Source organism: Triticum urartu, chromosome 7A (genome assembly GCF_056163025.1).
Source record: "Triticum urartu cultivar PI428250 chromosome 7A, HENAU_Tu73, whole genome shotgun sequence".
In the NCBI taxonomy this organism is placed as follows: Eukaryota; Viridiplantae; Streptophyta; class Magnoliopsida; order Poales; family Poaceae; genus Triticum; species Triticum urartu.
The window spans coordinates 26391498-26415844 of NC_141879.1; the positions used below are offsets into that span (position 1 = coordinate 26391498).

Here is a 24347-nt window from a genome sequence, read left to right on the forward strand (position 1 = left end):
ACTCGTTAGTTTTATCCATGCAAGAACACCCCCATATACTGGGCCATGAGCCGAAGAAGTGGGCCTTCCAATGGACTTTTTATACTTCTTCGTGAGTAGCATTTTTTGAGGTGTAATAGCATTTTTCTGTTTAATTTTTTAAAAAATGTTTTGTTTTCCAAAAAATATATATTTCCACAACTGTTTTTGCACAACCTGCTTCATGTGATATTTAACAATGCACGTGTGATGCACGTTTAACAATGCAAAGTAATATTCTTAGTGGGATATTTAAGTGATGTGTTCATAGTTGGAACGTGAGCAATGGTTATCTGGGTGTCAGGTTTGACAAAGTAGTGTTTAAAAAAAGGTTTGGCAAAGTAGGGAGGTGATATATCCCACTCTGGTATAACTGTCAGGAAAAATAAGAAACCAATGAAAAAAAAAGAACTTAATATTAATAGACACATCAATATCAATAGATACATCAACCATACAGTTATGAATTCACATTTCCTATGATACATTTCCATAGAATGTACATATATACATGAATCAAAGGTCAACAAAAAACAGAGGTGCAACATCTTAAAAATACAAGTCCTCATCATTGTCGCCATGTGCTGCAACTAATAATAGTAAAAAAAGAATACACCCCCTGTTGTTCTCTAGGAAGTTGAAACAGCAACTTACTAATACCAATTCGGCAACCACAGTGAGTTTATTCTCTTGAAACATCCTCCCCTGTGGTTGGCTCATGTTGCCCAGCCTTATTTTTAGAAATCGGTGCTATGTGCCGAAATTAGTACCACACTCGGAAATGACATCTTGTGGACTCTTGGAGTACAATCCAATTCAAGTCAAATTAATCAACAACAACTTGGGCATTGAGTGACCAATAACATTTTTTATCTCAACATAACAATGAGAGTGGAACAGGTTCAGTTAAATAACTATAAGAGATTTATTGTTCTGCAGGGAAACAACACACCTCTCCATGTAGCAACCATGTATTCCTTTCCTCCTTGAAGTCTTAGAACTGCAGTCTCCACTTTGGCTATCAAGAGCAGCAGCAGCAGCAGCGCGTCTCCAGGACTTTTTTCAAGAAAATCGTCTCTACCATAATTTACATTGTCACTCGTGCCCACACATAGACTGACATGCTCAACACAAGTTAGTCTTGCTATTCTACAGTTTCTGGCAAACACACATTGAACCATTTTTCAGGACACTCGAAGAAAGCACCCAAATTTCCACGACTGAATCACAAATTCACAATCATTTAAGGAGCAGGTACATAACTAAACCGATGCAATTTACCAAAACCATAATTAATCTTGGTGGCGCATCCTTTGCAGACTCAGTAGGACTGAAAATATCGTCCCTAGTCAATAGTCTGAATAGTTGACTGCAAAACCTGTACAATCTAATGAGCATTGGAAATTTAAAGAGGTTCTAGAATAACTATGGAAGTGTTGAGAAGTGCCTAGTGCACATGAATAGAACCCCAAAGGACCATCCCCAAAGCCAGAGAATCTCGTCTCGAGCCGATCCAAAGATTAGTCAAATAATAAGAGATATTAACAGCTTTTCATGCACTCATGTAGTCATAAGTTCAGTTTTGGTTGCCTAATCTTGGAGCACATAACTGCCGGATGCAAGCTAAAACAAAGATGTGAAGAAAAAGACTGCTCATTGTACTGTCAGATTGTGTGATCCTTTTGCTTGCAAACTCAATCTATGGTGCTTCAGATAGACTGATGATCCTTTTTGAATGTCTAGAGTGATGATCTGAACCAAAGTTAAAGAGTGTTCTTTCCCATGTAAATAAGCGTTGGAGATTCTTTCCCTGTTCCTATCTAACTTTGGATGCAAGAATCTGAATGTTTCAGTGTAGAACTGCAATAATTGACTGAATGCAAACTTACACTTGGTTGAACCCTTGAACTGTTGTATCTTTGCAGGTAACGCCCAAGTTGTCGTTGTCGCTGCAGCTCAATATCCATGCCTTCCTGCTATGGATGTCCGTCGACTTCCTGATGCATGTCCGCGTGCTGCTGATCAGCTCCAAGACTGTAATCACATAATTAAGCAATGCAAATCTCAACTTACCGGACAACATGAAGGATACACATCAATATTTTAGCAGATAAATTTAAGACTTAGATGCTCTGAATTTCATCATTTGTGAGAAAAATGATATTGCAAGGTAATCATTTTATTGTACAATCAGCTCTCCAAAAGCACTTAAATTTAGTGTACAATCAGAATTGCTAAGAACCATTTGCTACAAAACTTACAGGTGTACCGAAAGATATTCAGCAAGAGTTAGCTATATCATTTCATATAGGAAGCGAAAATCAAGAAATATTGGCATTAAGGTAATCCGTCAATGCACATACCCGAAAATTTGAAGCAGTCAATTTGACTAGGTTGGTCTGATGATCCTTCCATTAGTCTTCCCTAATTTGTTAACTGCAGCAGAAACGACCATCAGATTAGATTAGAAGATGATTCTGAAAAAATTGAAGCCAAAACCAAACCTTGCTGAGGCCTCCACTGCCTCGCGTCGACACATTCACACGCACCAGGCATGCAGCTCTCCTACGTCTGCTGAGTGTTGCCGGCGAGCTCCTGGGCGCCTTCAAGCGCGCGTGCTTGCTGGGGTGGAGAAGGGGAGCCAGGTTCGGTGATGTGGGCAACACTCGCTGGCTCTGAATTGGTCTAAAGGGCGAGCCCAGAGTAGTCAGTGGGCTGGCGACTTGGCGACGGGGCGGTCGGGCAGGCGCTCAGCGGCCGGGGCGGCGCCGCGCTGCAGCCCGTTGAAGTGACCACCACTCGCTTCTCTCTCCCTTGGGCCTCTCATCTCCTTCCCGTCCTCTCTTTTCTCTCCATCTCTCTCTTCTCTCGTCGGCTTCGGCCATGCCGCGCCTGCCAGCCATCGTACTCCACGCCCCGGTCGCCTTCCTTCCAGATCCGCCGGATGCGCGCCGTTTCCCACCGGATCCGGCCAGATCCGACAGGTCCTCGCCGGCTGCGCCACCGCAAGGCCGCCGTCAAGCTCGGCGTCGTGGGCGACGCCCCAGCCCTTCCCGCTCGCCCGCCTCTCCTCCATGCCTCTTCATTTTCTGCTCCTTCCTCTCCTCGCGCAGCTTCCGCCTCCTTGCCGCAGCTTGATGCGGCGCCGGAGTGCAGCGTCGCCTCCCCTCCCTGCCATGGCCGCCCCTGCAAAAAATACACATAAGGATCGCGGGTTGATACTCTCAAATGCAGGGGTGTTTTTTCAAAAACAAGATGTTTTCTTATACCTCACTTAAAATTAGACTGCGGGTTAATTTCTCAGAAACAGGGGGACTCTTTTGCAAAACAAACACGACGTACGACCAAAAGCAATGTAGGTAGAGATAGATAGATAGATAGATATCTAGGTATGATCATGTATATAGACATCACGCCCGAGACAAGTAGACCGACTCCTGCCTGCATCTGCTACTATTACTCCACTCATCGACCACTATCCAGCATGCATCTGGAGTATTAAGTTAAAAACAGAGTAACGCCTTAAGCAAGATGACATGATGCAGAGGGATAGTTTCATGCAATATGATAAAAACCCCATCTTGTTATTCTCGATGTCAACAATACAATACGTGCCTTGCTGCCCCTTCTGTCACTGGGTAAGGACACCGCAAGATTGAACCCAAAGTTAAGTACTTCTCCCATGGCAAGAAAAACCAATCTAATAGGCCAAACCTAACTGATAGTTCGAAGAGACTTGCAAAGATAACCAATCATACATAAAAGAATTCAGAGAAGATTCAAATATTATTCATAGATAGACTTGATCATAAACCCGCAATTCATCGGTCTCAACAAACACACCGCAAAAAGAAGATTACATCGAATAGATCTCCACAAGAGAGGGGGAGAACATTGTATTGAGATCCAAAAAGAGAGAAGAAGCCATCTAGCTAATAACTATGGACCTGTAGGTCTGAGGTGAACTACTCACACTTCATTGGAGGGGCTAGGATGATGTAGAAGCCCTCCGTGATGACGGGCCTCTCCGGCGGAGCTCCGGAATAGGCCCAAGATGAGATCTCGTGGGTACAAAAGGTTGCGGCGGTGGAATTAGGTTTTTGGCTCCGTATCTGATCGTTTGGAGGTACGTAGGTATATATTGGAGGAAGAAGTACGTCGCTGGAGCTCTGAGGGGCCAACGAGGCAGGGGGCGTGCCTTAGGGGGGTGGGCGCGCCCCCCACCCTCGTAGCCGCCTCATGGCTTTCTTGACAGAGGGTCCAAGTCTCCTGGGTCTTATCTGATGAGAAAATCACGTTCTCGAAGGTTTCATTCCGTTTGGACTCCGTTTGTTATTCCGTTTCTCCGAAACTCTGAAATAGGCAAAAAACAGCAATTCTGGTCTGGGCCTCCGGTTAATAGGCTAGTCCCAAAAATAATATAGAAGTGGAAAATAAAGCCCAATATAGTCCAAAACAGTAGAAAATATAGCATGGAGCAATCAAAAATTATAGATAAGTTGGAGACGTATCACCGCCCTCCTGTTACTTCCCTCGCCCGTGCTGTGGTGTTGGTTTGGGCGGGCACCAGCCGGAGCAGCGGCAGCATCGAGCGCGGGCGGCGGTCGAGGCAGGGCAGCGGCGATCAAACGCGGGCAGCAACCGTAGGCAAGGAAGGCGAGTGGGGGAGCGAGGAAGGAGGAGCAGGGGGCTCACAGGGGAAAGGGGCGGTGAGGCTCGGAGGAGACCGGCGAGGAAGAGGTCGGAGACGAGGAGCGGCGACGGCGACGAGTGGTTCGGCAGCTTAGCAACGTCGATCTGAAATTCTCTCAGGCCGTGGCTAAGGGTGGGGCAGCTGGGACGGGGACTAAAGGACCTTTAGTCCCGGTGCGTGGCTAGAACCGGGACTAAAGGGCCTTTAGTCCCGGTTCCAAGCACGCACCGACACTAAAGGTCCTTTTCAGCGGCCCGAATTACGCGCGGGAGAAGGACCTTTTGTCCCGATTGGTGGTGGCAACCGGGACTATAGGTGTTTTTTCATGTTTTCTGTTTTCTCTTTTTGTTTATTGCTTTATTTTTTTTACTATTGTTTCTACTTACAGGCAATATTTAGAGGTTTTGAGTGAACCTTTTTCCTTTAGGTCACAAAAATTATAAACTTTTTGTTAGTACCAGTAGTTTTCAAATTTGAATAGTTTAAATTTGAATTCTTTGAAATATGTGTGAATCACTAGTTTGTGAATAAATTTAGTTTAAAAATAGATTTTTGGGTAATTCTTTTTCCTGCTATTTAATATTAGTGTTCAATTTGAGAAATTTTAGGATATTTTAAATAGGTGTTTTAATCAAAAACAGATTATGTTTGGTTTTTTAATTTTATACCTTTATCCTGTGGATTCAATTTGGAGATTGAAATTAATTCTTATAAAATGCATAACAATTTGAAAACTAAACTAAATGAATTGATTCAAATTTCTGCGGATTCATCTTGAAGATTCATCTTGATTGCAGTTTCTCTTTGCATCAGCAATTGCCCGACCAAGATCATCAGTGGGCTCATCCGATGTCTCTTCTTGAGCTTCCGCCATTGTAGTACCATAATTCAGAGAACCTAGGATAGTTGTCATCATCCTTTTCTTCTTTATTGTCTTCCATTATAACCCCTCTTTCTCCGTGCTTGGTCCAACAGTTATAGCCGGACATAAAAACGGACTAAACTAGGTGGCTGTGAAGGATTTTTGAGGTAGAGTAATCCCTACCATTCTTACAGACATCACATGGACAACACATAAAAAATTCCGCTTCTTTGCCTCAGCCACACGCGAAAAATTATGCACGTCATTAACGAACTGGGGAGAGCATCGGTAATCGTACATCCCTTGCCGGCTCAGCTTCATTAAACAACAGCGAAAAGACAAATTAATACAAGTTCATACATACTTCTCATAAAACAACATACAACTATCTAGCTAACATTTAAATGCAACAACAAATGCAATCAAAATCGCAACTAAGGTAATAATTGATCCAATAGCATAATGATACCAAGCCTCTTTATTAATGGCATATTTTCTAATCTTTCTAATCTTCAAGCGCATTGCATCCATCTTGATCTTGTGATCACCGACGACATCGGCAATATACAACTCCAATTTAATCTTCACTTCTTCAATTCTTTTCAGTTTTTCTTTCAAATAATTGTTTTCTTTGTTAACTAAATTTAACTTCTCAACAAGAGGGTCTGTTGCAATTTTCGGCTCACATACCTCCTAGATAAAAATATCTATGTCAACTTGATGGGCATAATTATCATAAACATGAAATGAAACAAATAGTTATTAAGGATAATATACCGCATCCGAATCATAAACCGGACGAGGGCCGACGGGGACGGATATCAAAACCATGGCACTATATATAACAAACAATCATACAAGTAAGAAAATTATACAAATAACTATTTAAATCATACAAATAAGATTTTTTTTACAGAAAGGATAAGAACAAGATGCTCACCAAGGTAGTGCCGGTTATGGGACGGTGCGGGCAATCGATGGTGGTGAGGATGGGGATGGGAAGGCACTTCGAAACCACACCTACACATATGCAAACGAAGAAGTTAACTTGAGCTCAAATTGCATATAAATGAAATAAACTCCCACATAATTTCTCCCAAACTAAAACCCACAAATCACTATACTTATAGAGCATGAAACGAGCTAAAACTAGTAATGAGAGATGAAAGGATGAAGTTGCTAACCTTTTAGAACCCTTGGATAGATGGTGTGCCTCAAATCTTGACAAATCTTGGCAAAAATGGAGGACGAGCTCAAGCTAGGGGAAGAAAACAGAAAGGAGAGAAAGGAGAAAGCTTAGACTCAGGTTGGACGAAGCATCTATATATAGGGATATATTTAGTCCCAGTTTGTGATACCAATCAGGACTAATGGTCTATGTCTAGTCCCAGTTGGTATCACCAATACCAACCGGGACTAAAGGGGCTCGCAGGTGCCCCAGCCTGCCGCAACCCCTTTAGTGCCGGTTGGTATCACAAACCGGGACTAGAGATCCCACTTGAACCGAGACTAAAGGGGGCCGTGCCCCCCCCCCCCACCCCCTCCGCTCCTAGTCGTTGGAACCGGGACTAATGCTCACATTTGTTTTGGGTCCAAACCCTACAGGGACTAACGCTTCGGATCAAAGGTCTATTTTCTACCTAGTGGGAGTGCAAGCACCCTAAGTACACCTGCCAAATCTGCAAGATCACAAACAGTTTGCGAGTATTATATATCTTATTTGACATGCAGTTGTCTGAGTTAATTGAGTCGTCTTGCTTTGGTGATAGGATCCTCATCAACCGTACGCACCAGCTCTATCTCATAACTTGAATACGGAATGTGGCAATCGCTTTTGTACTGCACTGCACAAAGACCTTCCTAAACAACCTCGGTGTGACGTCAATCCTCCGCACGAATGCCACTCAATGTTTTAAATAGTCGGCTATAGATCCGCTATAGCCCAGCTATAGCCTTTGAGAGCTCTCCCGCTAAAGCTATGCCCTTTTAACGCTAGATTGAAAATGACACTAATAGCCTGCTATGTCCCACTATAGCGCTAAATTTGGAGTCATTTAGCCCGCTAAGCCGCTATACAACACCATCCTTCTGCATTATTTCTTGTTCTTGTTTATGATATAAATGATGCGTCGACGCAAAGCTTGGTTATTGAATTGGGACACCTGATTGATGCTCGGGTTTTGATATACGAACATGTGAGTAAATTAAGTATATTCAATATATTATATATGATGCCTGATTGTGTACTTATTATTTCAATGTTTCATAATTTATGGAAACGCTAAATAGGGCTTAGCTTCGATATAGCTTCGCTATAGCTTTTCATAGCTTCTGGCCGAGCCGCTGCAAAAAGCCATAGGACGCTATTTAAAACTTTGATGCCGCTACAAGGTTAGCAACGTTGATGGGTCGACTTCAGCCGGCGTTATCGCCAACGGTAAGCTTTCTGCCACTGTGTTCCCTGCGCGTAGGAGAGTACAGATTGACTTCGTATTCGAGTACGACTCTCCTATGTCCCAACAGATATATTCAAGCATGTGCACTGCCTACTAGATTTTGATGATGATGGTGGTCACGTTTTTTTTTTGCGTAGATGTGGATGCAACCAGCAACCACAGAAAGAATCACCCGTAGATGGACTGGTTGGTCTTGGATGGGCCAGGTCAGTTTTGTCGCCCAACTGAAGGCCAGTAGGGTGATCAGCAAGGACATCATTGGGCACTGCATTAGCATCAATGGAGGGGGCTACCGTGAAATAACATGGGCTCCCGTGAGAAGATACATGTAAATTAGTGTTAACCATCACCATGTGCTTGTTTGTGATCAAGAGTTCATCAAGTGTAGGGTTTCAATTTTAGTGTTTGGTTAGTTCTGCATCTCATCATATATAACTTCAATATGTATAATTCAAGGAGGTTGTATTCGATACTTGTTTCCTTTTCATTTGGTACCAAACCCTACACACAAGGCTCTCTTTTTTGCCTGCCATTACTACACACCTGGCCCAGCACAACTGTCATTTGATGGAAAGAAGATAGGCAAGAGTAAAATGGTGGTCTTTGACTATGCTACCACATACACCTACATACCTGACCGGGTGTACTCCGTCCTGGTTAAAGAAGTAAATCTCAAATCTCAATGATTGGTACATTTGAACAGATAAACAGGAAATGCAGGGAACTAATGCCATTTGTGTCAGGTGGAGAAGACTGTCAGCGGCTCACTTCAAACAGTGCATGATCATGCGCTTCTAGTTTGCTGGAAGGACCCATTCGAATCTATCCAACAGGTCAAGGGGAAATTCAAGCCACTGGCGCTTAAATTTACCAACAACATATTCATGCATATCCCTCCAGAAAACTACCTCGCACTCACGGTAAACCTTAAACCACTGAATTTATTTCATACTGTGTGCAACGATAAATGATAGATGGTAACATTCTTTGCATGTTTTGTGGCAGGCAAAAAAGAATGTATGCTTAGGCATACTTGAGGCACCAAAGGCTGCTGGCCAATTGATGATAATTGGAGATTTGTGAAGTCATAAATATTGTACAGTTTCTGCAACTAGTCCACAACGCACATTTTTAGTAATGATTTCCAATTTGATCTTCTTGCTTGCAGATGTTACAATGTAGGACTTGCTTGTGATATATGACAATGAGGACAAGCGCGTCGGATGGGTCAGTAAAAAGTATAAAAATACTATGGAAATACCATCCATCCGCTCTCCTTGAATGAAGTGTTTGTGAGCATCAGGCTTCGTAAAAGATGGACTTCTCGGAGGCAGACGACTTATATGTTACCAAGAATAATAGATGTTGATAAAATATCAGATGATCCTCCTTCTCATAATGAAACAGTTTCACGTTGTGTAATACAACGTGGTTGTATTCTTGTATGTGGGTGTACCTTCAATACATAATCTGAACAATCTGTAACCAAAGTCTGTTTTCTGCCGCAACCCCTTTAGTCCCGGTTGGTATTACAAACCGGGACTAAAGGGGGCCGTGCCCTCCCCCCCCCTAGTCGTTGGAATCGGGACTAATGCTTACATTTGTTTCGGGTCCAAAACCCGGCCAGGACTAATGCTTCGGATCAAGGGTCTGTTTTATACTAGTGGGACTGCAAGCACCCTAAGTACACCTACCAAATCTGCAAGATCACAACAGTCTGCGAGTATTATATATCTTATTTGACATGCAGTTGTCTAAGTTAATTGAGTCATCTTGCTCTGGTTACAGGATCCTCATCCACCGTACGCGCCAGCTCTATCTCATAACTTGAAGACGGAATGTGGTGATTGCTTTTGTACTGCACTGCACAAAGACCTTCCTCAACAACCTCGGTGTGACGTCAATCCTCTGCACCAATGCCACTCAATGTTTTAAATAGCCGGCTATAGCCTTTAAGAGCTCTCCCGCTAAAGCTATGCACTTTTAACGCTAAATTGAAAATGACGCTAATAACCTGCTATTTTCCGTTATAGCGCAAAATTCAGAGTCATTTGGCCCGCTAAGCCGCTATTCAACACCATCCTTCTGCATTATTTTTATGATATAAATGATGCGCCGACGCAAAGCTTGGTTATTGAATTGGGACACCTGATTGATGCTCGGGTTTTGATATACGAACATGTGAGTACATTAGGTATATGCAATATATTATATATGATGCCTGATTGTGTACTTATTATTTCAATTTCTCATAATTTATGGAAACACTAAATAGGGCTTAGCTTCGATATAGCTTCTCTACAGCTTTTCATAGCTTCTGGCCGAACCGCTGCTAAAAGCCATAGGCCACTATTTAAAACATTGATGCTGCTACAAGGTTCGCTACGTTGATGGGTCGACTTCAGCCGGTGTTATCGCCAACGGTAAGCTTTCTGTCACTATGTTCCCTGGGCGCAGCAGAGTACAGATTGACTTCATATTCGGGTACGATACTCCTATGTTCTAACGGATATGTTCAAGCATGTACACTGCCTACTAGATTTTGTTGCGCCTTTGTGAGCATCACATGCTCATCGTCCCTCCCGTCCCCGACACTGTACCGCATCCGCTCGTCGTGAGCCTTGTACTGTCCGACGAGATCATCAATGGAGAGGGGCGCGAGATCGACGCACTGCTTGATCGCCGTGACAATTTGCAAATACCGGGGAGGGGCAGCGCGCAAGAACCGACGGACAACCGAGGCCTCCGTGAGACTTTCTCCAAGCGCGCGAGTCTGATTGACGAGAGTAGCTACCCGTGAAGCGAATGCGTCCACAGACTCATCGTCGCCCATGACCAAAGTCCCATAGTTCCTTAGGAGAGTTTGGAGATTGGCTTGCTTGATGCGGGTGTGTCCCTCGAACATGAGCTTCAAGGTATCCCACGCCTCCTTCACGCGTTTCTTTGGCGATCAGGTGTTGGAGGACATCCATCGGCATCACCGAGTAAATCGGCGACGCTACCTGCTGATCCTTCTGGTGCTCGACTCCCTCCTTCTTGAACACGTCACCTCCTGGATCGACCGCGTCCCATAGCTTGTTGGCGCGGAGATCACACTCCATGAGGGCTTTTCAGACCCTGAAATTCTCGCGATCAAACTGTGGATATGATGTAGCGGACACGGCAAGTACTTTAGCCGCTCTAGACGATTCCACGATCTCCTTGCCCAACATGACCTTTCATTACTAGAATATCAACCTTGCTCTGATACCAATATGGGCGGACCGGATTTGGCCTGAGGCAGGTCCGGGAGGTGCTTGTGGAAGGCGAGGGGGCGCGGCGGCTCCTTAGGCTGGCGGCCGTGCGAGCTGGGTTGTGGCGTCTTTGGCGGTAAGCGCGGATCTAGATTATGGTGGTGGACGATGTCCGGCGTTGTGCGGGTATTGGGGGTTGACTTGGTCCGCGTCAGATGACTTCGCGTTGTGCCCTTCTTGCCTGTGCCTGTTAGTGACGTCGGTCCAAGGTTGGCTCTTCGGGCGTTGTTGTGCCGTCGTATGGATCGGCGGCGCCAGTGGCCATGTACATGGTGACATTCGAGTGTGCTCGGCGGTGGCCGTCGGTAGTCATTGGGTTGTTTCCCCCGGTCCACCGGGACCGGCCGGGGACAGAAGCGTGGGTGCTTCCTATAGTGGAGGTGTCGACCCATACCTGGTGGCTGATGCCGGGCTAGGAGTGAAAGGAGGTCCCGTGCTGTGGATGGTCGGTTGTGCCTAGGGGCATGGATGCCGGGGCGGCGGTTCCGGATGGCGAGCTTGACGGTTTGCTTTCCGACATGCTTCGTGGTGGCTCCATTTCTTGGACGTGTGGGCAATAAGGGGTGTAGTGGCGGGAGGGTTTGGTCTGCACTAGCAGGGCCCATATCTGGGGTGGACAAGTTGGCTCATACACTCACCTACTCCTCTTGGTGGTGTGGGTGAGTGTATGAGTGGAAGCTTCGCGTTTCTGGTGCCGGTGACGGCGACGCCCGTGGGCGCCACTTGCTTCTTGAAGTCGTCATTGTGGATCCCGTCCTTGTGCCACGGCTTCAGGTGTGTTCAGACTCGGCAGGGGTGATGCTTCGCGCAGTCACCCTCCTAAGGCGTTGTCATGGAGCTCAAGAGTCTTCGGTTGGGCCTTGGCAATGTGTTAGGTTTGTTCTAGGTTCTTGTTCTATCGTTTGATCTGCTTTTTAAGAGGGCCTTTTCATCATATTTTATCCTTTGGTTGTGTATTTTGGTTCATTATTTTATATATAAAGAAGGGCGAAAGTCTATTTCGAGAGATGTAATCACAGGGTGACAATCGGGTTGTTTCGTCACGATGACAAGCCTATCATCTTGAAGATGAGCGCGAGGGCTCCAAAGCAAGCGCCCATGAAGATGTACGAGAGGGTGACCATCAAGCCTATCATGAAGAACCCGTCAAGTGCACCCGCGACGATTCCTGCGGCACAGTCCTCGAGGTCCAGACGTGTCATTGCCCTCGATCCTCTCGACGAGGGTAGTGGTTGTTGATGCGAGCTAGAGCCTGAGTCGGAATGGGCCGCTCCATATACCCTCGACGATTACACACGCTACCTCGGGCACTCCATGCTGGAACTTCTCTCGTCAGCATCTGTTCAAGAAGGGGAAGATACACCCCCGTCGAAGCGGCCGAGCTTCCAGGGGGTCGGATGTGGGGCGAACCTCTACTTGGGCAGTTGTCGCCTTTGTCGTGCAGGTCTGGTTATGCTTGTCGTTTGTCGACCTTGCATCAAGTGTGTTTGTCCGCTTAGCGGTCTTTGAGTGGGCTGTGCGGACATCGCATGGGCATGAGCGGTCTTCATGACCCGTGTTGTTGTGCCTGGTTGGGGGAGGGAAAATATCTCCAAGTATGGCGTGGTTAATTTTGTCAAGCACCAAGGGAGCCATGCCGCCAAATTCCCGTAGTGTGCAAGTAAAAATAAGTAGGAGGATTGGCGGGGAGATTGGTCATATTGGTCATATTCTCTTACGTGAGAACATCTACAGTCGGACTTGTCAAATTCGGTCCCTCAAATGTCCGAGGACACACTCAGACGCGTCCACGGGCACTGACCGGACTCCCCTCAACTAATGTAATCCACATCCAGACACCTCAATTACAACTACGTCGATGCGCACACATCATCTGGCTACTTCATCACTACTAACTAAACATGCCATCGGAATACAAAAAAATGACATGTTTGGTTATGGTGGAGTTCATCCACGGCTGCCATTGCCCTTCCCGGCGCCCTTGTCGTCCTTCTTGCGGAAGTACCGATCGCACACGCAGTAGGGATCGAGCCGGATCTGCTCGTCGTGGGAGCTGTCCTCGCCATCGATGTCCGCCTTCCCCTCCTTCGGTGGCAGTCAGGCCATTGCACTGACCGCCCGATTCTGCTCTCGGGCGAGGGGGCGCGTGTTCCTCCACTGTCGTTTCTTCACAATGCGCGCGCAGATGGCTTCTTCCTCTACGGCCGCCCACGCCGCCGCATCAGCCATTTCCGCTGCTGCCATTTCCGCCACGATACGGGCCTCAGCGGCCCTTATCCTCTCCTTCCCACAGCGAGCCACCCGATCCCGGTGGACTCATAGTCTGCCCAACCGGTGATGGGGAAGGAGAGGTGTTCCAGCTGCCCAGACCGCGAAGATCCAGCCCCAGAGGATGCGAGTGCCTGGAGCTGACGCTATGGAGTCGCGGTGGACAGATCCGTCCGTTGGCCTGGTGTTGTCCTCCCGGGAGCGGCGGAGTGAAATGCGGACTACCATTGATGAAGCTATGAACCTAGGGTAGGGGCATGGACCTATCCTAAGAACCCTACCCAAGGACATCCCTAGAAGAAGTCACCTTTCAATCGACTTCAAGGTATCCCACTTGGCGGATTCAAGACACTCGACCAGGAAACTATCACTCGACCACGAAGCCAACCACTCGACTGCCAGGAGATCTAAAGTCACTCCGCAGGCAAACGGTCGGCCCTTAAATAGCTTTTATGGTCATCATAGCACTTTATTAGAGGCGTTACCAGTAACGCCCGACTTTAATGTATTTAAGACCCTACACAACTGAGGGCCGGAGGGGGCCGGCGAACTCTATATAAGCCACCCCCCTCCTCAGTGTAAAGGGTTCGCACCCCTATAATTCATACACATAATCCAGTCGACCGCCTCCGGGCACCGAGACGTAGGGCTGTTACTTCCTCCGAGAAGGGCCTGAACTCGTAATCATCGTGTGCTTACAACTCCTCCATAGCTAAGATCTAGCCTCTCCATACATACCCCCCTACATCACTGTCAGAGTTAGAACCACGACAGTTGGCGCCCACTGTGGGGCCGGAGTCTTAGCGCCTAGTTGGAGAAGTTGCGATTTTTCCGATCCCTTTGATCATGTTTTCGTGCGGAGATTTGGTGGAGGGCCGCGAGATCCGTCTCGGCGCGCTCACGTTCATCGCCGACGACTCCGCTTGGCTTCAGGAGGCTCCACTCGACATCGACGCGCTCCCTGTCCGCGGTGCGACGCACTTCCGCGCATGTGTTCGTGGCGTCCTCCTGCGGCAGCCGTCGACCCAGTATCGGTCAGCTCCCGTGTCATCTTCCCGCCCTGTCTCCCACCGGCGCAAGCGCTCCGGTCGGTCGAGACTTCAGAGGTGGGTGAGGCATGCCGTGGCTCGCCAGTCGGCAGCCCCACAAGTTGCGGCAATCGAGCCCGACGAATCCCTCTACGGCCTGTTCGACCTGTCGACTGGCTCCACGGAGACCGCATCCGAGTGCGACAGCAGCGGATGAGGTTCTGGCGGTCGATGGAACACACAGTCTTCCCGGTTTCCCTCGCACTGATGGAGGCGCAGGTGGAGGCAACCCGTCGCGTCCCCACGATGAGTATCTCCCCGAACCTCTCACGTCATTGCAGCGAGAGGAGTTTCGCCACCGGAACATGGATGCACTCCACACTCCTATCGTCGGAGAAACCCCCGAGGCCCGGGCCTTGGAGGACGCGCGCTTGGCTAACTTGGCCGAACGCACTCGACTGGAGAATCTCCAGCGAATACTCGACGATCAAGCGCGTCAGCGAGCTCCCGAGTCCAGTCGACGTCAGCTCTTCCCACCTACGCAGGTATATCGAACCCCAGTTCAGAATTTGGCAGCCGCGGCCCGTATAGCAGAATCGATTCAGCCCTCCCAATCGGAGGCTGGCAGGGGCTTGTTGCAAATCAGAGCGTTGCTCCGGGCAGCGGGAAACCAGAATTCCGCTGTTTCTCAGTCGCGGAATAGGATCCACAGTTGATCCGTTGCAACGGATACAGTCCAGTCGGCTCACAGCCCAAGATCGCCCCCGAGGCGTGAGGGTTGCGGAGACCGGCACGATCAGTACAGAAGAAATGAGCAGTATGATCACCGATTTGATCGTGATGATCGGCGTCGAGTGCCAACCCCTCCCCCGAGGAGTGGGTCAAATGCGCCTCGGCAGCGGGATGACAGACGCCCTCATAGTGTTGGGCGGAGGATTCCAGTCGACCCCAGGGACCCAGGCTTTGACGCGAGATCCATCCTCATTCAAGGTTTGGTTGACAGGAACAGAGCTCACCGAGAAGGCCACGACAGAGATGCGCCTGCCAGCAGCAGAGTACATGTTTCAGGGCCAGAGTGTTTCAGTCGAGCCATCAGAGCCGCAGTGATTCCTCCCAACTTCAGGTTGGCGACTGGAGTCAGCAAGTTTACCGGTGAGTCTAAGCCTGACACTTGGCTCGAAGATTACCGAGTGGCTGTCCAGATTGGCGGTGGCAATGATGAGGTAGCTATGAAGCATTTGCCTCTCATGTTGGAGGGCTCAGCCAGAGCGTGGCTGAATCAGTTAGCACCCAGCAGCATCTACACTTGGGAGGACCTCTCCCGAGTGTTTGTCACAACCTTTGAAGGAACATGCAAGCGACCTACAGGCCTTACAGAATTGCGGTCTTGCGTGCAGAAACCGAATGAAACTCTGAGGGATTACATCAAGAGGTGGATCGCATTGCATCACACAGTTGAGAATGTACCAGATCATCAAGCAGTTTGTGCCTTTAAAGAAGGTGTTAAGTACAGAGAATTGAATCTGAAGTTCGGTCGAACTAGAGAGATGTCTCTGAATCGGATGATGGAGATTGCCACCAAATACGCTAATGGTGAAGACGAAGATCGCCTCCGGAGTGGCAAGCACAAGGAAGTCGCCCAAGAAGCCAGAGGAAATTCCAGTCGGAAACAGAAGCGGAAGGCCGAGCCAGCCGCCCCTAGGGAGGCCCTGGCCGTAACCCAGGGAAAATTCAAGGGAAAACCCAAGGGGACCTGGAACCCCAAGAAAGTTAAGGATCAAGATGGAAATGATGTTGTGGATCTGCCATGTCACATCCACACCAAGAAAGATGAAGAGGGTAAGCTTATTTACCCAAAGCACACCACTCGACAGTGCCGGCTCCTGATCCAACAGTTTCAGGGCAAGCAGTCCAAAGATAAGGAAAAAGAGTCGGACAGAGTTGAGGACAAGGAAGATAGTGACGATGGATACCCCCAAGTCAATTCCACCCTGATGATTTTTGCTGATGTCGAAAGCAAAAGTCGACTAAAAGTCATTAATCGTGAGGTGAATATGGTTGCTCCGGCAACACCCAGTTATCTGAAGTGGTCTCAGACTGCCATCACATTTGACCAGTCCGATCACCCTACGCACATTGCCACCCCTGGGAGGCAAGCTTTGGTGGTCGATCCAATTGTCGAAGGCACTCGACTGACCAAAGTCCTGATGGATGGTGGCAGTGGCCTGAACATACTGTATGAAGAAACATTGAAAGGGATGGGCATTCCGATGTCCAGGCTCAGTACCAGTAACATGAGCTTCCACGGAGTCATTCCTGGGAAGAAAGCCGAGTCACTCGGCCAGATCGCTCTTGATGTGGTCTTCGGTGATTCAAAGAATTACTGCAAGGAAAAGTTGACATTCGAGGTTGTGGACTTCCAAAGTGCTTATCATGCTATTTTAGGCAGGCCAGCTTATGCACGCTTCATGGCTCGACCGTGTTACGTGTATCTCAAATTGAAGATGCCCGGCCCCAGAGGTGTGATCACTGTTACAGGCAATCGGAAGAAAGCGGAAGAGTCTTTTCAGAAAGGCTCAAAGATCGCTGATGCTCAGATGGCAGTGATCGAGCTGCAAGAGTTCTAGAAGACTGCTGATCCGAGTGAATTGCTACAAGCCAAGAAGCCTGCTTCAGAATCAGCTTTTCAGTCGTCCGGTGAAACAAAGCCAGTCCACATTCACCCGACCGACCCCGATGCTGCCCCGACTCACATCTCAACGATGCTCGACTCCAAATAGGAAGAAGCGCTCATCCAGTTCCTCCGTGAGAACTGGGACATCTTCGCATGGAAGCCCTCTGACATGCCTGGAGTTCCCAAGGAGCTGGCTGAGCACCGTCTACGAGTCGACCCAAAATTTAAGCCTGTGAAAGAACATCTTCGACGGTCCGCCGTCCAGAAGAGGAAAGCTATTGGCGAGGAGGTGGCTCGGCTCTTAGCAGTGGAGTTCATCCGAGAGATTTACCACTCCGAGTGGCTCGCCAATGTTGTCATGGTCCCCAAGAAGGACAAGTCACTTCGCATGTGCATTGATTTTAAACCTATCAATCGGGCCTGCCCGAAAGATCATTTTCCTCTCCCTCGCATCGACCAAATAGTCAACTCGACCGCGGGGTGCGAGCGATTGTCTTTTCTGGACGCCTATTTCGGGTACCATCAGATCCGTCTGTATGGACCCGACGAGATCAAAACAGCTTTCATCACTCCATTCGGATGCTTCTGTTATGTCACCATGCCATGCGGCCTCAAGAATGCCGGAGCCACGTTCATGAGGATGATTTAGAAGTGTTTACTCACCCAAATCAGTCGGAATGCGGAGGCATACATGGATGATATTGTGGTTAAGTCACGGAAAGGTTCCGACCTGCGGACTGACCTTGCTGAAACCTTTGCAAACCTCAGGAGGTATGATATCAAGCTCAATCCATCAAAGTGCACATTCGGAGTTCCAGGTGGAAAGTTACTCGGTTTTCTCGTTTCCAAACGGGGAATCGACGCCAATCCTGAAAAAGTCGGTGCCATACTTCGGATGAAGCATCCTGTGCGTGTGCACGATGTCCAGAAGCTTACAGGTTGCTTGGCCGCTCTAAGTCGATTCATTTCTCATCTCGCTGAAAAGGTGATGCCTCTTTACCGACTGATGAAGAAGTCTGACAAGTTCGAGTGGACTCCAGAAGCTGATGCAGCATTTGCAGAGCTCAAAGCTCTGCTCTCCACCCAGCCGGTGCTTGCTGCCTCAATCAGTAAAGAGCCTCTGCTGCTTTACATTGCGGCCACGGGACAAGTTGTCAGTACAGTACTTACGGTCGAGCAGGAAGAAGAAGGAAAGGCCTTCAGAGTTCATCGCCCAGTATATTATGTGTCTGAAGTTTTGACCCCTTCAAAACAAAGATATCATCATTACCAAAAGCTTGTATATGGGATTTATATTACCACGAAGAAGGTTGCTCATTACTTCTCTGACCACTCCATTACAGTCGTCAGCGACGCCCCACTATCAGAGATTCTGCACAATAGAGATGCAACTGCTCGAGTGGCAAAGTGGGCGATTGAACTCCTTCCCCTAGATATTAAGTTTGAAGCAAAGAAGGCTATCAAGTCCCAAGCAATCGCAGATTTCGTCGCCGAGTGGATTGAACAGCAACTTCCGACTCAAATTCACTCGGAGCACTGGACCATGTTCTTCGATGGATCTAAGATGCTAAATGGTTCCGGTGCTGGGGTAGTATTAGTCTCCCCCCGAGGAGATAAGCTCAGATACGTTCTCCAGATTCACTTCGATTCCTCCAATAATGAAGCAGAATATGAAGCACTTTTGTATGGGTTGCGCATGGCCATTTCACTCGGCGTCCGTCGCCTCATGGTCTATGGCGACTCAGATTTGGTGGTCAATCAGGTGATGAAGGAGTGGGACGTCAGAAGTCCGGCAATGACTGGTTATTGCAATGCAGTGAGAAAGTTAGAAAAGAAATTCGAGGGGTTAGAGCTTCATCACATCCCCCGACTGAAAAATCAAGCGGCTGACGATTTGGCAAAGATAGGCTCCAAGAGAGAAGCCATTCCCAGCAACGTGTTCCTGGAGCACATCCACTCACCGTCAGTCCAAGAAGATCCTTTTACAGAAGAAGCCCTGCAGCCGAAAAGTGCCACAGATCCGACTAAAGTCGAAGTTCCTGTTGTGGTCAACCTAATCATGGAAGTCTTGGCAATCACTCCCGACTGGACGATACCATACATCGCGTATATCCTGAGGAAAGAACTCTCGGAGGACGAGGAAGAGGCTCGACAGATCGTCCGTCGATCCAAGGCCTTCACAGTCATAAATGGACAGTTGTATAGAGAAAGCGCGACCGGAATCGGTCAGATGTGCATAACACCAGAAGAAGGTCAGATAATCCTTGATGATATCCACTCAGGGACCTATGGTCACAATGCGTCTTCTCGGACCATTGTGGCTAAAGCATACCGAGCGGGATTTTACTGCCCAAGAGCAAATGAAATGGCAAAGGAGATAGTCGAAAAGTGTGGAGGGTGCCAGTTCTACTCCAACATGTCACACAAGCCTGCATCAGCCCTGAAGACCATTCCACTCGTCTGGCCCTTTGCTGTTTGGGGACTGGACATGGTTGGTCCATTGAGAACAGGCAGGAGCTGTTTCACACATGTGCTTGTGGCAGTCGACAAGTTTACCAAATGGATTGAAGCTAAGCCTATAAAGAATCTTGATGCTTGCACTGCTATTAGTTTCGTCAGGGGGTTAACATTCAGATATGGAGTCCCGCATAGCATCATCACTGACAATGGGTCAAACTTTGATTCGGACAAGTTCAGAGCTTTTTGTGCCTCTCAAGGCACACGAGTCGACTACGCATCGGTCGCCCATCCCCAGTCGAACGGACAAGCAAAAAGGGCAAATGGTCTGATTCTCAAAAGACTAAAGCCCCGGCTGATGCGTGATCTCAAGCATGCAGCGGGTGCATGGGTCGAAGAGCTTCCATCGGTTCTGTGGGGATTGAGGACCACCCCTAATCGGTCGACTGGAAGAACTCCGTTCTTTCTGGTTTACGGAGCCGAAGCAGTCCTGCCGAGCGATCTACTTCACAATGCGCCACGAGTCGAGCTTTACACCAAAGATGAAGCAGAACAAGCCCGGCAAGATGCAGTCGACCTCCTGGAAGAAGAAAGAGAAATGGCTATGATCCGATCGACCATTTACTAGCAAGACTTGCGTCGATTCCATGCCAGAAATGTGAAGAGTCGAGCCTTCCAAGAAGGGGATTTGGTCCTCCGAGTGGATCAACAGAAACCACAAAAGCTTGCCCCTACTTGGGAAGGCCCCTTCATCGTCACCAGAGTCCTCCACAATGGAGCATATCACCTTTACAATATCGGTCGCCAGATCGATGAGCCACGAGCTTGGAATGCGGAACTGCTCCGCCCCTTTTACACTTGAATTCTCACTCGGATGAGATGCAATAAGAAAAACTTCTATAGTCTATTTATCAAGAGTGTTACAATTTTTCCTATAATTGCCTATGAAATCCCCCAGTGGGTAGCTTAGCTGCGAATCCGTTTCGCCTAAGTTCATAAAAAAATCCTACCGAGTGGCGAGCCAGGCTCCCACTCGGGGGCTTAGCTGCAGCCCAGTGCTCGCCTAAGTGTTTAAAAATCCTACCGAGTGGCGAGCCAGACTCTCACTCGGGGGCTTAGCTGCAGCCCAGTGCTCGCCTAAGTTTGAAAAAAATCCTACCGAGTGGAGAGCAAACCTCCCACTCGGGGGCTTAGCTGCAGCCCAGTGCTCGCCTAAGAGTTTTAAAATCCTACCGAGTGGCGAGCCAGACTCCCACTCGGAGGCTTAGCTGCAGCCCAGTGCTCGCCTGAGTGTTTAAAAAATCCTACCGAGTGGAGAGCAAACCTCCCACTCGGGGGCTTAGCTGCAGCCCAGTGCTCGCCTAAGTTTGAAAAAATCCTACCGAGTGGAGAGCAAACCTCCCGCTCGGGGGCTTAGCTGCAGCCCAGTGCTCGCCTAAGAGTTTTAAAATCCTACTGAGTGGCGAGCCGGACTCCCACTCGGAGGCTTAGCTGCAGCCCAGTGCTCGCCTAAGAGTTTTAAAATCCTACCGAGTGGCGAGCCGGACTCCCACTCGGAGGCTTAGCTGCAGCCCAATGCTCGCCTAAGTGTTTAAAAATCCTAACGAGTGGCGAGCCAGACTCTCACTCGGGGGCTTAGCTGCAGCCCAGTGCTCGCCTAAGTTTGAAAAAATCCTACCGAGTGGAGAGCAAACCTCCCACTCGGGGGCTTAGCTAGAGCCCAGTGCTCGCCTCAGAGTTTTAAAATCCTACCGAGTGGCGAGCCAGACTCCCACTCGGAGGCTTAGCTGCAGCCCAGTGCTCGCCTAAGTGTTTAAAAAATCCTACCGAGTGGAGAGCAAACCTCCCACTCGGGGGCTTAGCTGCAGCCCAGTGCTCGCCTAAGTGTTTAAAAATCCTACCGAGTGGCGAGCCAGACTCCCACTCGGAGGCTTAGCTGCGGCCCAGTGCTCGCCTAAGTGTTTGAAAAATCCTACCGAGTGGAGAGCAAACCTCCCACTCGGGGGCTTAGCCGCAGCCCAGTGCTCGCCTAAGAGTTTTAAAAATCCTACCGAGTGGAGAGCGAACCTCCCACTCGGAGGCTTAGCTGCAGTCCAAGTACTCGCCTAAGTTTAAGAAATCCTACCGAGTGGAGAGCAAACCTCCCACTCGGGGGCTTAACTGCAGTCCAAGTACTCGCCTAAGTTTGAAAAATCTTACCGAGTGGAGAGAAAACCTCCCACTCGGGGGCTTAGCTGCAGCCCAGCGCTCGCCTAAGTACGGAACACAACCCAACCCGCAAGGACGACGAGGCGCAAATCGACTGCTACCTTCTCCTTCAGAGCTGCACCACAAATACAAGGTTATTTCGAGTGAAGATCTAGTTCCACTCGACGGATCGACCACGAACATATTCAATGATAAATCAAGTTTAGATAAGACCCAAAGGTCCCAGGCCTCAGATCAAAGTACTCGAGCCCTCGGCTCGACAGAGTTTAACGGTTACAAAATCCACTCGGCATTCCGAGGCAAATTTAAACTGAAGCATAAAAGTTTTTCATTTCTCAAGCGGAGGCCTGGAAGGGGCGACGAACTCGTCCAAGTCGATCCCGTCTGCAATACGAGTGGCAGCAGCGATGAAAGTCTTCATGAAGTCTTGAAAGCTGTGCTTCCTGGTATTGGCAACTTGGATGGCGGCCAACTTTTCTTCTCGCGCCTCCTTGCAATGGACGCGGACGAGAGACAAAGCGACATCAGCACCACATCTAGCAGAAGATTTCTTCCATTCTGCCACACGACCCGGGTCTTCATTCAGTCGAACCATCAGAGACTCGAGGTCGTTCTGAAGCGTCGTCCCAGGCCAAAGTGATGTGTCGATCCGCGACATCGCAACCTTCAGCCGGGCAAGATAGCCAACAACACTGGTAATACGAGACTCTAGTCGAAGCACGTTCATAGCAGCCTCGTCCTTCACGAGAGAATTGGCAGGGTCCAAACCTGTCTCCACTCAACTGGTCTCCTCTTTGAAGTTCTGGCAGAATTCTGTAAACACAATTCAAGGATAAGTCAGTGGCTCTACGCAGGTTTGGTAACTGCCAGTCAGTCGGACGAAGTAATTACCCTCGAGCATGACGAACAGCTTCTTGGCGAGCCCACCAAGATAAACCTCCAAATCGTTCCTCTGCCCCGCCAGCTCACCTGCCTGGTCACTCAGAGTCATCTTGTCTTTCTTCAGATGGCTGACCTCTTGATTAGCTGTGTCGAGAGCAGTTTTCAGTCTGGAGTTCTCCTGTTCAAGAGTACCGACTGAAGCCAGTTTCTCTTCTGCAAGCTTCGTTTTGCTCAAGGCCTCCTTCTGCGCTTCGGCAAGACCTTGATCCTTCTTCTTCAGAGCCTCCTCTAGTTTATCTACAGAACGTCGAATGAACTCAACATCAAGAACGGGCAAGAAAGTAAAGTCACTCGTCAAGAATGAGAAACCTCACCAGCCATACCTTTTGCTTCGTCTCGCGCCTTCTGCAGGTTCTGTTGAGCGAGCTTCAAGTCAAGGTTGAGCTGGATCTGTTTGTTCTCCAACTCAGTGTAGAGAGCCACAAGTTCACAGGATTTCTGCAAAAGTCAGTCGACAGAGGTCCAAGATAAGTTGCTTCCGAGTAAACCAAGAGACAATGATGACGTTTCTAAGACTACAGCTGAATCAAAAACATTCAACAGTAGTCCCAGTGTGCCCCCACTGGTTTTGAAAAAAATCGACTGCTCGCAGTCGACCGGATACAGTTTCATTCGACATGGCCTGGCCAGACCGAGTGAAGAAGTAAAACTACAGCAACACAATATAAAGACTACAGTCGACTGCCAGCAGTCCACCGTAGTCTCGGGGACTACACCCAATGGGTGCACTCAGCGTGCCCCCACTCGACCAAAAACTTAACAGAAACACCTAGTGGGTGTACAGATTTAAAGATCTTCGGAAAAGAGATTCTTCAGACAGCATACCCTAACAGAACAAGCAGTGAATCGACTGACCTGGATGTTACTCTGAAGAGCTGAACTCGCGTCATAAGCTGCTTGGCTGGCTTCTTGAACCACCTTGACCTGCTCCATCATGATCCCTGCCTGGCGTATAGCTTCCTTAGTTGCACCCACTTGGTCCTCAGGGATGTGGTGTGTGGCGAAGAGCGAAGGCGGATTTGCGGTCGACGTCGAGGGCCGCACACTCGTCGGAGGATCGGCGAAAGTCACAGAAGCCCGAGTGGTATCGCCACCATCTCAAGCTACGGCCTTAGGCGCCGGAGTAGATTGTGGGGTCTTGCCAGCCGACGCCTTCCTATGCCATCTCCTTCTCAGCGGCGCTTCGTCTTCGTCGTCAGGAAGGTTAATAACATGAGGAGGAGCTATGAGAAAAATTCAATCGACCAGAGTTATAAGAAATCGTCAGTCGACTCAAGGCAGAACATCAGTAATCATACCAGGGTTGGAAGTAACACCATCTTCCATCTCTTGATCATTGTCCTTGACGGAGATCTCAGAAGTAGCAGCACTGCAAATTTCGAAAGACAGTCAGTTGGCTCAATGAATCGACCAAGGATCTGTCCACGGTCGACAAAGGAAAACAAGTT

General features: G+C 48.5%; 1 long non-coding RNA gene across 2 annotated transcripts; it reads right to left on the minus strand.

Moving 5' to 3' along the window:
* Nucleotides 1–478: 478 nt before the first annotated feature.
* LOC147957217 (uncharacterized) lies at nucleotides 479–3234 on the minus strand. Of its 2 annotated transcripts, XR_015610908.1 has the most exons (3): nucleotides 2523–3234; nucleotides 2382–2454; nucleotides 479–2052 (listed from the first exon to the last, which is right to left on the minus strand). It is a non-coding gene; the product is annotated as an uncharacterized LOC147957217 (long non-coding RNA). The 2 variants fall into 2 exon arrangements; XR_015610907.1 differs by having other exon boundaries at nucleotides 2382–3234.
* Between the last annotated feature and the right edge of the window lie 21113 nt (nucleotides 3235–24347).